The 12,354-nt window shown below is 49.9% G+C and overlaps 1 protein-coding gene across 5 annotated transcripts in view; it reads left to right on the forward strand.

Moving 5' to 3' along the window:
- The first annotated feature begins 485 nt into the window (after window positions 1-485).
- The window catches only part of ST6GAL2 (ST6 beta-galactoside alpha-2,6-sialyltransferase 2), a 63,932-nt gene continuing 52,063 nt past the window's right edge, over window positions 486-12,354 (forward strand). For 2 of the 5 annotated variants that reach the window (XR_010934301.1, XM_067704010.1), the window contains exon 1: window positions 877-1,193. The gene's annotated coding sequence lies outside the window, so the exon portion shown is untranslated. Of the gene's footprint in view, window positions 764-876; window positions 1,194-1,573; window positions 2,116-2,135; window positions 2,909-12,354 lie in introns of those variants that run through there. The other 3 variants (XM_067704012.1, XM_067704013.1, XM_067704011.1) reach the window with 3 other exon arrangements.

Below are 12,354 nucleotides of genomic sequence, written 5' to 3' on the forward strand. Positions count from 1 at the left end.
CTCCGCACGCGGGCAGACAGACATCCGATCTGCGGCCCCATCCGCGGCTCCCGCTCCGGGTTCTCCGCGCGCCGGGCCAGCAGCCCGGGTGCCGCGGTCCCGAGAACTTTGCCGGCCCTCCCGGGGCCGGGCGCGGGCGGCGGGGAGGCCGGGCAGACAGGGCACTAGGGAATTCCCGGGGGCAGGTGGCCCACTCCCGCTCCAACCCCGACCCCGGGCGCCTCGGAGAAGCTCCCGGGAGCGAGCGCCGGGCGGCGGCGCGGAGCCCCGGCCGAGCGGGCGGAACAAAGGGAGCCAGCGGGCCGGGAGGATGCTGCGCTCGCCCGGCTGCGCCCCACCCGGCCGGCTCCCGGGCTCTGCCTCGCGCTCAGGTAGCCCGGCCTTCGGCGCCGCGGGAGGGTGTGCCGGAGAGGGGCGCACAAAGACTCACTTCCGCGGGGCCAGGCGCCCCGACACCCTCTCTGCCACTTACAGCCCGTCCTCATCCCTGCATCCCTGCCGCCGGCGGGGCCCGAGTGCCCGCGGGTGCCACGCGCCGTGCCGGGCGGAGCCTGTGCAGGTGACCCCCGGAGGACCGGGGCTGGCAAGAGGCGGCGGCGGGGACAGGCGTGCCTTTTGAGGCCGCCGCGCCGCCCGAGTCTGCGATCGCTCTGTGTCAGAAGCGGGGCTCGGCGTGCACCCGCTGCGCCGCCGCGGCAGGCAGCGGGGCCGGGGGCGTGGGGAGCCGACGGGGAACTTCCCGGGGCCGGTGGCCGCCCGCTAGGTGAGCGGGGCCGTGAGGGGAGGCCGGAGGCGGCCGCGGAGGCGGAAGGGCCTGGGGGCGGGGCGCGGCGCAGGCTCGGCGCGGGGGCCAGGAGCCCAGAGCTGCCGCCGGGAACAATGAGGCGCGCGGCGCGGGCTGAGCGCAGCTCCGCGCCGGCCGCCGCCGCTGCCGGGCGCCGAGCGATCCGGACCCGCGGAGGCAGCTCGCCGGGGCTCCGGGGCGGCGTCGGGAGGCTGCTCGGCGGAGGCAGGCGGGAGCCGCTGAGCCGCGCGCGTCTGGCGCCCGGGCCCCGGGTCTCCGCTCCAGTTGGCGCGATTGTGGGAGCGCGTGGCGCGCGCCCGAGCGGCCGCCGGAGAGGAAAATGTGACACGCTCGTCCCCGGCTCCAGCGCCTCGGGGTCGGGCGCCAGGAGGCGCGGCGTCCGGAGAAGGTGGGCGACCGGGGGCTCGGTGTCGGGCGGTGCCAGGCGTCTGCCGCGGGGTCGCCGCAGCCCGGGGGCAGCTCAAGCACCGGGTTAGACTCGGCGACCCGCACCCAGACCTGTGGGCGGGATGTTGAGGGCGGTTTGCGGGGGAGAAGCAGGAAATTCTTGAAGAGGTGAGACCCCCGGCAGGCCTGCGCTTCGGGGACAGGAGGACCCAGTGTGCCCCAGTGGCTCAGTAACAGTGATCTTTTCTTTGGGCTCTGGAGGGGAATCGAGGTCTGTAATTGTCTTTCTCGACCCCGCCCGCAGGCAAAACTGAGCTTCTTAAAGCTTAAAGTGCGTTCCACTGATTTCTAGTTTTCTGTAGCTGAGGCGTTTAGGGGCAGAAGGGATCTTTAGAATCCTGAATACCCGGGTATTCATCCTTGCGCCCTTGGCGCGAGGAAAACTGCTTTTGAGTTGTTTTACTTTCCACTGTGTGCCGAGGGGAGATTTAATGCACTGGGGGTACGGAATGGAACATCCATCTCGTTCGGATTTTGCGATGCAGGGGGACAGAGTGAAGTTAAACTCCTGGCTTGAGTGAAGCAAGTGATGTCTCCTCCCAAAGCGATCTGAATAGCTGTTCGAAGAAGCCGTGCTTTCCAGGAATTTAAATGAGACTTTTTGTGATCGCCTTCCAGGTCTCTCCTCCTAGTACCATATTTGTTTTGTCAGGCTGAACTTTCAAAGCTGTTTTATAATCCGAGAAGCACTTTGGGAGAAAAGTAATGCTTGGGTGGATTTTTTGTGAACGTATTTTTAGTGGTCATGCTGAAAATTTGAGGAGAGACGAACCGTATTTGGACGAAATCTTTGCTTTCTGTGCGGTTGCTGTTCTAACGGTGAAGGGGCCAGCTGATCCTCAACGCGGCGGGCCGTCTGTTCGGTGAGGACATTGTTGGCGGACTCGGAAGGCATTTTAAGTACTTTCTGAACATTTTAAAAAGCCTCACGCGGGTTGCTTGCTATTTACATTTTTTGACATTTTGGTCAACATACTTTGCCATATTGAACTAAAATTCGTGACCCAGGAGTTTCAAAAAATTGAAACTCTGTTGTAGCAAACTCGGGGCTAACATTTTCTTTTCAAAGGAGAAGTGATGGCCTTGAACTTATTTTTACCCTGTTATTTTTCTGAAACTGGCAACCAAAATGTTTACAACACTTGAAGGCTGGCATTTCCCACTAATGCATCAGGGAAACTGTTGACAGCAGGGGAAGGATATTGTGATCAAAATGGGGAGTGTTCTAAAATAATGGGTGAATAATTGCCTTGAATTTTACAGCTAGGTTACAAAAAAGTCACCGAAACATGTCGGAATTCTTGATACAATTTTTGTTGTGCGTGATGGAAACGAGCATATTACCGTTTTGCTTGGTGCAGTTGAAGCTTCTGGAGCTCTGAGCTGAATCTCCGTAGAGATTGTGGTGTGAGCCTCGGGTCTTGGTGGGGTTCTGAGCCCCGCAATTTAGACAGAAAGGGGAGATGGTGGAAGAGAGTTCAGAGCGGAGACCAGCATTTGGTGAGCGTATTACGTACGCGATCTGGGAAGTAGAGACAAAGACATGAGGACATTTAGACTGGAGGATTCAAGCTGAGATAATTTAATATTTGAAAAAATGTGAATGGATTTATTATGCAGAGAAGGGCAATCAACTGTTCTCCGTCTCTGATGAGGGTAATTAAGAGGGATAGGGTTGCCTCACGGCGTGAAGACTTAAGTTGGGTCTGGGGAAGGATTTGTGGGTAGCCAGCGAGACTGGTTAAATAGGGAAGTGGTTGCTGAGAAATTCCTGTAGATGTTTGTTTCGGGAGCTCTTTTTCTGAGATTCTCCTCTTCCTGAGATGATGTAAGTGTGTGAGTATCTGATCTAATGGTTATACTAACTGAGACTTTACACTCTGGGTCTACAGTTGATCCAAGCGTTTCTCCAGGACTCCAGCCCGCCCTACAGTGACAAACTCATCTCCAGGCTTCTGTACCTATCATTTCGGTAAGCAAATGATTGGCTCCTTTCCAGAAACTTGGAGAGATTTGCTCGTTGAGAAACTTTTAATTAATTTTCGGATTTGGTGAATTTTCTATTCTAATTTTGAATAGAAATATCTTATGCATTGATAATTGGGACAGTCTTTGTTTTTTGTCTGTTTTTGCGGTACGCGGGCCTCTCACTGTCGTGGCCTCTCTGGTTTCGGAGCACAGGCTCCGGACACGCAGGCTCAGTGGCCATGGATCACGGCCGGGCCGCCCCGCGGCATGTGGGATCTTCCCGGACCGGGGCACGAACCCGTGTCCCCTGCATCGGCAGGCGGACTCTCAACCACGGCGCCACCAGGGAAGCCCCAGTCTTTGTTTTAATATTCACGTCTCTTTAAGTGTACAGTGTTCTTCCCCCTCCTGGACCTTCTGTTATGTGATCTTAAATTTTAATTGATTAATTAAGTGAACTACTTGCTTAAATGTCTTAGTGAAAGATAGTGCCTTCAAGGCAGGTGTATGTTAAGCTTTGAGATTTTAAGCATTGAAAGCGTCTCCTTAAAAAAGAACTATGGGATGAAATTGACAACTGACAGTAAGAGATATAATTACATAGAATCAGATACTAATTTTGGAATCAGTACAGTGCGGGTGTAATTTACACAACAGTTTTCAACGTTCTTAACAGACTGGTGTCAAGTCCAAACCCTGAATGTGCTGTAGAAGGTGACCAGCTACTGTTAGTGTATAAACGTCAGACTCTCGATTTAATACATCTGCCATTTTTCTACCTTTGAGAGATTAATTTGTAAATATTATGAAATACATAGTGCACGGGCAGCAACATGGATTTATTATGACTCTCCCCGAATCCGATCATGATCTGAAATTCCAAGCCCCGCCTCCGAATTGATGGGGTAGAGTTGCAATTCAGAAGGCTTGGAGCCCACCTGGCCTGCGGGTGCAGTGGTAGTCAGAGTATAAAGGGGTGAGGTGTGGCCTGGGCCGTCCTAAGCTAGTGGTTTGGTCCAGCACTCGCATCCGTCCTAGACCTGCCACTTGGTAAAAGCTGGGCCCCAGCAGTGGTCTGGCTACTGTCTTCACTCGGCCGCGTGCAGGTTGTGGGCTGTCCCCCAGCACCAAGTCCCTCCTGCTTTGGGGAGGAATTGCCCTGTGGATGGGAATGACGTCAGACCACTGCCCACTCTCAGGGACTTGTGTGCACAGACCTGTCTGTGCCCCTCCTGGTTTCTGCTGCCCGCTGTGGTCTTCTTGAGGAAGGAATTCCCAGTTCCAGGCAGATGTTGTTTCTGACAAGGGTGTGAGGACTGGGGCTGCGGATTTGCACTGGACTTTCTCAGAGCGAAGCAGCAAGGAGGCCTCCTGGACGCAAGTCCTGCGGTGACCGGCGCGTGGTTTCCAGGGCTGCGAGGTAAAGACTCAGGTTAAACCTTCTGCAAGGTGTCCTCCAGCGCCGGGATGGCGTGGAATTGATAACGGTGTATTCTGGCGTACCGAAAAGCGGATTCCCCTGCACAGAAGAGAACGAGCATTTAGTTTTCATGCTGGACATCCCTGCCAACACCACATAGCCCCAGGGAGAGCAGTGCTTCCAAGAATAATGACAGCCACTGCTTCGGGGTCTGCACAGGGCACCAAGGGGTACCTTGGCCACAACCTGGGGGGCGGGGGTTATCATCCCCATTTTACAGATGAGGAGACTGATCTCAGAAGGAGGAAGTGGCTGCCTCCAGAGTGGGAACGTGGCAAAGCTGGGATTTGAGCTTGGGTTCCTGTGTCTCCAAAGGCCGTGCAGTCAGATGAGGTCCCGCCGCGCAGAGGAAGGGGACAGACTTGTCTCGCTGTCCTGGAGCCAGACGAAGACTGACCGGGAGCTCCCAGCCTCAGCCTCAGAAGGTTTTCCAGGCTGCAGGTGGGGGAAGGGGAACCTATGTCTTCCAGAACCTGGAGGCCGAGGGAGGCTTGAGCTGCGGTTCAAAGGTGGCTCCTGCCACTTGGAATAGCCAGGCTGGCAGTGTTAGGATGAAATTCAGGCTCACAAGATGATACAGCAGTGAAATTTCCAAGGAAAAATTTAAGCTAAGATTCAAGAGAATTACCCCTGTGCTTTGAGTTATTGGGAAAGGGAAGAGCACAAGCTTAGAAAGTAGTCTCCTGGGACATTTAGAAATGGATTGGCTAAAGCATTAGAGAAAACACTGTACAGAAAAATCCTGCAATGTCTTGATCAGAAGCCTCTGTTTCCAGAAGTTTATAATTCACACATCTAGTCCTACGCTAGGCTGCTTCTAGGATTTGAGCCTGAGAGGAAAATGCGTTAATAAATTTAGAACAATTGGTTTTGCATGTTCAAATTATACAAATTTTTCAAGTAGAGGTTCTTGCATGTTGGTAATTGTGGCTTCTAAAATGACTTGGATGTAAATTAAATTTGGGAAAGAGTAAATCTCGTAGATAATCCAATAGCTTTCCTGATTCAGAAATAAATGTGGGGACTTCCCTCGTGGTGCAGTGGCTAAGAATCCGCCTGCCAATTCAGGGAACACGGGTTCGAGCCCTGTTCCGGGAAGATCCCACATGCTGCGGAGCAACTAAGCCCAAGTGCCACAACTACTGAGCCTGCGCTCTAGAGCCCTCGAACCACAACTACTGAGCCCACGTGCCAAAACTAGTGAGCCCGTGCGCCTAGAGCCCATTCTCCGCAACAAGAGAAGCCACCGCAATGAGCAGCCCGCGCACCTCAACAAAGAGTAGCCCCCGCTCACCGCAACTAAAGAAACCCCGTGCGCAGCAACGAAGACCCAGTGCAGCCAAAAATAAATAAATGTGTGAAAAGAAAAAAAGAGAAATCAATGTGAAAAGCAGCTTCCTCGAAAGTGTACTGGTGACTTTTTTGAAATATAAGTATATTATGTGTTAAAAACCTATATTTGTACCTCTGGCCACAAATAGGTAGAAAAAAGTACAATTAATACAGGATTTGTTTTCTAACTGATACAGTTAATACAGTGACAGTGTCAGACTCAAGGTGCATGATTAAACGAATGAATTTGTTTTTACTAGTAGAAGAGAGATCTTACTATGTAAATTATACTTCACAGTTGGGAAAACTATATCCCCTGAGAAATCTCAATACAAAAAAAAAGGACTGCCTTTTAAAAGAACCCCACGAGCACACACACACACATTTGCACACACTCACACTTCAGTGCAGGAATACATCCCTGCATTGATATGTTTTTACATCAGTGATGAGGGGAGAGAACTTGAATTGGGACACGTAAGTATTCATGGCTGGGATTCACAGCTGTTGAGAAACAAACGGAGGAAGCACTGAACACTGGCCTTCTCACTGAGAGAGCGTTCTTTATCCTATGTCACTAATCTCTGGAGAATTCCAAATTACCAGTGGGGTAGGAAGATCTCAAAAATGTTTAGTGTTTAAACTGTACTCTTAGTTTATTATAAGTAGAATATGTGTGGGAACACATTTATTTCTGTGTGTGTGCAGTGTGAGTGTTCTTATAACGTCAGAGTCTTCAGGTACCCAGGGTGGCCTGCAGGATGTGTTTGATCCTGGGGACTGACCACCAGAGGCATCTCTAGCAGGGCATCGGGGGCGCTGGGCCGGGCCAGGTGACTGGAATCCTGGTATCAATTAGCTCCTGGCTACCGTGAAAGAGGTTGGGCCATTTTAGGTGTTCCAGGTCAACTTGAAGTTGGCCAAAGTGGATGTAAGTCCTTCTCTCTCCTGGGGAACAGCTAACTCTTTCAAGTTACCCTGAATCGTAAAGTCCTCTAATCACTTCAGACTTTAGGTAAAAGAATTAAGACCATACGCAAAAGTGTTTTGTTCCTTTTTTTATTTTATTTTATTTTATTTTTTATTTTTTTTATTTATTTTTTTTTTTTGTGGTACGCGGGCCTCTCACTGTTGTGGCCTCTCCCGTTGCGGAGCACAGGCTCCGGACGCACAGGCTCAGCGGCCATGGCTCACGGGCCCAGCCGCTCCGCGGCATGTGGGATCCTCCCGGACCGGGGCACGAACTCTTGTCCCCTGCATCGGCAGGCGGACTCTCAACCACTGCGCCACCAGGGAAGCCCTGTTCCTTTTTTTAAAAAAAAATACTATACCCGCTAATTCCCAAGGTATTAATACTTTTTGAGCAAATGACAAATAATGGGAAGCTGACGGTGCAACATGGCTTACTTGATGTTAACATACACGTGTATGTACATGTATGTAATGTGTATGAAGTATATAATCTCAATATTCCACAGGGCAGTTTTCCCCCTTTGAGTCAATAGTGTGGTTACAAACTGTATTCCTCTGCCCTGTATTCAAATTTAGTAGCTGAGAGAGTTGAGCTAATTAAGTAATTTACCTGACTCGATGCTTGGTACTTTATAAAGACCGAATTCAGAGAGGGCCATTAAAGAGATGATCTCATTAACTCTCTGAGGGGGGAGAGTGAGTGTCAGAACTGTGTTGATAGTAGGAGCGTGTCTGTAAGGTGTGCTGGCTTCTGTAAGTTACCCCCAGGCATTTCTCTGCTGGCCTCACTCTATACTTTACACCGCAAAATTCAAACATACTGTATTAAATATAATCATATCCTAGTAATACCCCACATACTGCTATCTGATACAAACATAGGAAGAGCAGAATTAATTTTTGCTTTGAGGTCTTTCTCAGTATTTTCATGACTGGTAAGCATAAGGTTAGATGTAAAACCAGAAGTGGATTAAAAAAATAAAACTTTAAATTGTATTAATTATTGTGCCGCTTAAGGAATAGAGGAATCCGAGACCAGGGGGCCTTTGTGTTTCTAGATGGTTCGTGGAACCCAGTTATCACATGGAACTCCGTGGGTGTGATCAGATGCGTGGTGTGCATATTTTCCTGGCAAAATGAAACTTGCTTTGCCCCAAATCTCCTCCATGTGGGTCCCTGCTTCTCAGTTGCCCAAATAAGATCTGTACTGAACTTATCACACCGTATTGAAAATGAGAGGTGAGTTTATAACGTGGAAAAAATGAAGGGACCCTGCATGGTGGCCAACACATTTGGGAATAACTGTGCCCATGCAATGCAGGGCGACAGCCCTACATGCTTGGGGTGACGGCTCCAGCCGGCAGCCAGGTCCCTGCACCCCTGGACCCCAGCAGCTTGGCTGGAGGGCCATTCCTTAGAGCCACTGCTCGCCCAACTGAAAGGCACGCATGGATTGATTAATTTGCTTTCCAGGGCATATATTTCCTATAAGCCCACGGACTCTTTTCTCTCAAGTGAAAATTCAAGTTCTCTATGTGCGGAAAGGTGGACATAGGACAGGATTCTAGGAGGAAGGTCAGGTGTGTGTGTTGGTTTGCTTTATATTGTATTTTTACACCGTGGGTAAAAGCGGGATTGAAGGTTACAATTAGGTATGCAGACATGCCCCTTGTTACCCTGTGTACTTGCCAAGGACATTTTTCCTTAGAGAAACAGTCCAGTGCCTTGGAACGTCCAGTCACCCGTGTACCTCAAAATTAAATGTCCTTCCCTTGGAGCCGGCGGTGTGCAGGGTGGACAAAACACAGCGACTGTCATGGCCCCATTGCTTGTGTGGGGAGAACAGGGGAAAGGATGGTAAAGTTCACCCCAAGACGCTCAAAGCCTCATGCGTTTGTTGAACTCCAGGTGCCGAGGGGAATGACATGGAACACAATGGGTCTAGAGCATGTCTGTCTTTTCTCAACTTTTTTTTTTAATTCACAAAACTACGCTGACCTTCCTGTGACGTTGTTCCTGTCAGCTTCATGTATGCTCATGCATCAGATTTCATCAACCTCAGGTACAAAAGGTCGAGGGGAAACAATGTCCCCAGCCACCTCCTGGGATCTCAGAAGGATGGGGAGAAGCAAGCTTAGGGTCCCCTTGCCAATTGGAGAGGCCACGCAAGATTTGCCAAAGCATCCTGATTTGGGACACTGGCCTTCATGCCTCTTTCCTTACTGGTCCTCAAAGAAGGAGTGGGTGACATCCAGTGGGATTTGGGAAGAGAAAAGAGGTGCATAAAGACCTGACATCCCCATCTCACCTCACCTCCCGCTGCCACTAGTTTTTTCCTCCCAAGAGTTCAAAACTCGGACTTTCTTCTTCATTCCTGGGCTTCCCGCATCCATGTGTATAGTTGGGAGGAGGCTGTTCATTTCTCCTAGGTTCAGTTTTACGCCTGCTTCCTTCAGCTGTGTCTCTCTAACCAGAGGATTGCTACGTAGGAAAGTGAATTATTAAATCCTTTGCCAATGCCAGCTGTGCACACACAGATGAGAAGTGTAAAGTTTGTGACTTTCCGTCAACGGAATCTATGTGTGTCACTAGCTAGATCAAGAAACATTACCACCATCTCAGAAGCCTCCTTGTACCCCTGTCTGGTCACTGTCCCCCAAAGATAACCACTCCCCTGATTTCCAACAGAATAGATCAGCTGTGTGTCACCTGCTTACATTCAAGTTTAAACAAAGTAACTTTTTAACAATTTAGTGTATGTTTCTGGAGTCAAGGCAGAGTTAACCTGGGATGAAATACTTGTTATGCTGTTAAAGTAGGAAGTTTGACGTATGTTCATCCTTGAAACTTCTGTGCTGCATGGTGTGCATTTTGTTGTTAATAACATAGGAGCTTGGTTTCGCCATTTGTTGGGCGCTACAGACCTTTCTTTCAATTCATGTCAACCACAGGGTCCAGCATAAATTTTAAAATTGCTAAAAGCTAGTGAGTGCCTTGTGCTCCACCCTTGAAGACATATTTACCATATTTCAGTTTAATAAAAATAAAGGTGATTCTATCACATTTATATAGAAAAACAACTTTAAAATGAAGTTTTCCTGACTAACTGTACTTAATTTCATTTGGCGCTTGTAGCCTCTGAACTGTGAATTGGTATACTTTAATATTGCAAGTGGACACGGGTAGATGGGTAGTTCTAGGAAACATTTTAAACGATATCATTAGACTCTCTTAGGAAATGTTCTTAAGGAACCAGCTTGCAGGAAAGTTCAGCGGGATAAGCAGCAAGGTCCTCCCGTACAGCACAGGGAACTACATCCAATCTCCTGGGATAAACCATAATAGAAAAGAATGTTTAAAAAGAATGTATAAATGTGTAAAACAGAGTCACTTTGCTGTACAGCAGAGATTAACACAATGTTGTAAATCGACTATACTTCAGAAAGAAAAAAGAAAGAGGGACGGAGGAAGGAAAGAAAGAAAAAGGAGGGAGGGAAAGAAGGAAGGAAGGAAGGAAGAAAGAAAAAGAAAGAAAAAGGAGGGAAGGAAGGGAGGAAGAAAGAAAGAAAGGGAAAGAAAAAGGAAGGAAGGAAGGAAGAAAGGGAAAAGAAGAGAGAAAAAGGAAGGGAGGGAGGAAGGAAAGAAAAAGGAAGGAAGAAACGAAGGAAGGGAAAGAAATGAAGGAAGAAAGGGAAGGAGAAGGAAGGAAAATTCCACAAGACGTGGAAGATTAAAGTTCTATAGATTCTTCAGGGTTTTTTGTCCTCACAGAGATAGTCTACACTGCAATTTGGAAACAATAAATAAAAATCTAAAAACTAGAGAAATCTGAAACCTCAGTACAGGCTCTTAGTGGCCTGGGCTGCACTTGGAGTACCCGGAGCAACTTTGAGAGAGGTTTCCGCTGCACCAGATGCTCAGGTTCAAAGGGATGTAAAGAAGAGCTAGAATGATGTCTTCAAATGTGTGGCAAAGAAGAGAATAAGTGACTGAAATGTGACTTTAAAAGTAGAAAGGGTAACAGGCAGATGGCTTCATAAAGAGCTGATGTACTCAGACGGTATTGTGTAAGTTCGGGATTTCCCTAAAGCCAAAGAGATCGGCTTAAACCCAAGCCAGATGCCGATGGAGCCAGGTGGTGTGGGGCAGCCGCGCCCAGAGGGTGTGCAGGGACCTGCCCCTGACAATGCTGGCTTTTCTACGGGGCGCCCCTGGGCGTGTGCTGCGCCCCTGACAATGCTGGCTTTTCTACGGGGCGCCCCTGGGCGTGTGCTGCGCCCCTGACAATGCTGGCTTTTCTGCGGGGCGCCCTTGGGCGTGTGCTGCACCCCTGACAATGCTGGCTTTTCTACGGGGCGCCCCTGGGCGTGTGCTGCGTCAGTGGCTTCAAAATGTGTGACTCTGCTTCGCGTACCCGCCGGAATCTCCCTCCTGATGGAGACGCTGGCCTTTACAGTATCTGGAGGGTAAAGGGTGTCTATCATATTCTTTACAGAAAAGTGGAGGAGCCTGCAGTGTCGGTAGTGGAAGGAGCGTTTTGTCTTAGCATGCGTTTCACAGGTGTCTCATCCCTTCTCGCTCGCCTCCTGCACCCCCGTCCATCGTCCTTACTGGACAAACCCAAAGCGCGATCGTGACCTTCCCTCTGCTTAGCTGCCCCAGGAGCCCGTACTGCTTCCAGGACACAGTCTGGGATGTTCAGAGCATCGTGTGCTTCTGGATTGGCCCCCGGCTTATGGTCTCCGCCCTCCCACTTCTAGGCTCCGACCACATTAGGCTGGATGTAAGGACAACCCTGGTTCTTCTCCCTCCATCACCAAGGCTTCCGTTACACACGTGCGCGCGCACACACACACACACACAGTGAATGAGTCGTGCCCCTCCGTCTACAGCTCTCGCATTCCTCCTTACTGTGAGGTCCTCGCAGGCAGCCCTGAAGCCGCACCCAGAGCACCTCACAGACTGAGCTCCCATGCTCGACGCACGTCAACTGACGGCAGCTAAGATCCTATCAGAGTGAAAGGACCACCGTCCGCTCCCTAAACGTGATTTCTGGAAGCAGAGAAAGGGCAGGATCTTATGTCTTGTTTTCGAGTTGAGTCCCCACGTACATAACTCCTTCGGTTCTAGCGATCCAGTGGTAAACAGGACCTTGTCAGGACGAGGGACCGTGGGTCGGGTGGACCATTCTGTACATACATTATCTTTCGAGGTGCAGTTCATCCCTTTGGAGAAGCACATTTACAAGCTATGTTAGGAAGTCAGAGTTAAACCATTCAACCGTATTATTTTTATGCTTCTGTGAATCTCAAAGAGAAAACCTGAAATTCACCTTTCTTTTCATAATTAT

Source organism: Pseudorca crassidens, chromosome 14, assembly GCF_039906515.1.
Source record: "Pseudorca crassidens isolate mPseCra1 chromosome 14, mPseCra1.hap1, whole genome shotgun sequence".
Taxonomy (NCBI): domain Eukaryota; kingdom Metazoa; phylum Chordata; class Mammalia; order Artiodactyla; family Delphinidae; genus Pseudorca; species Pseudorca crassidens.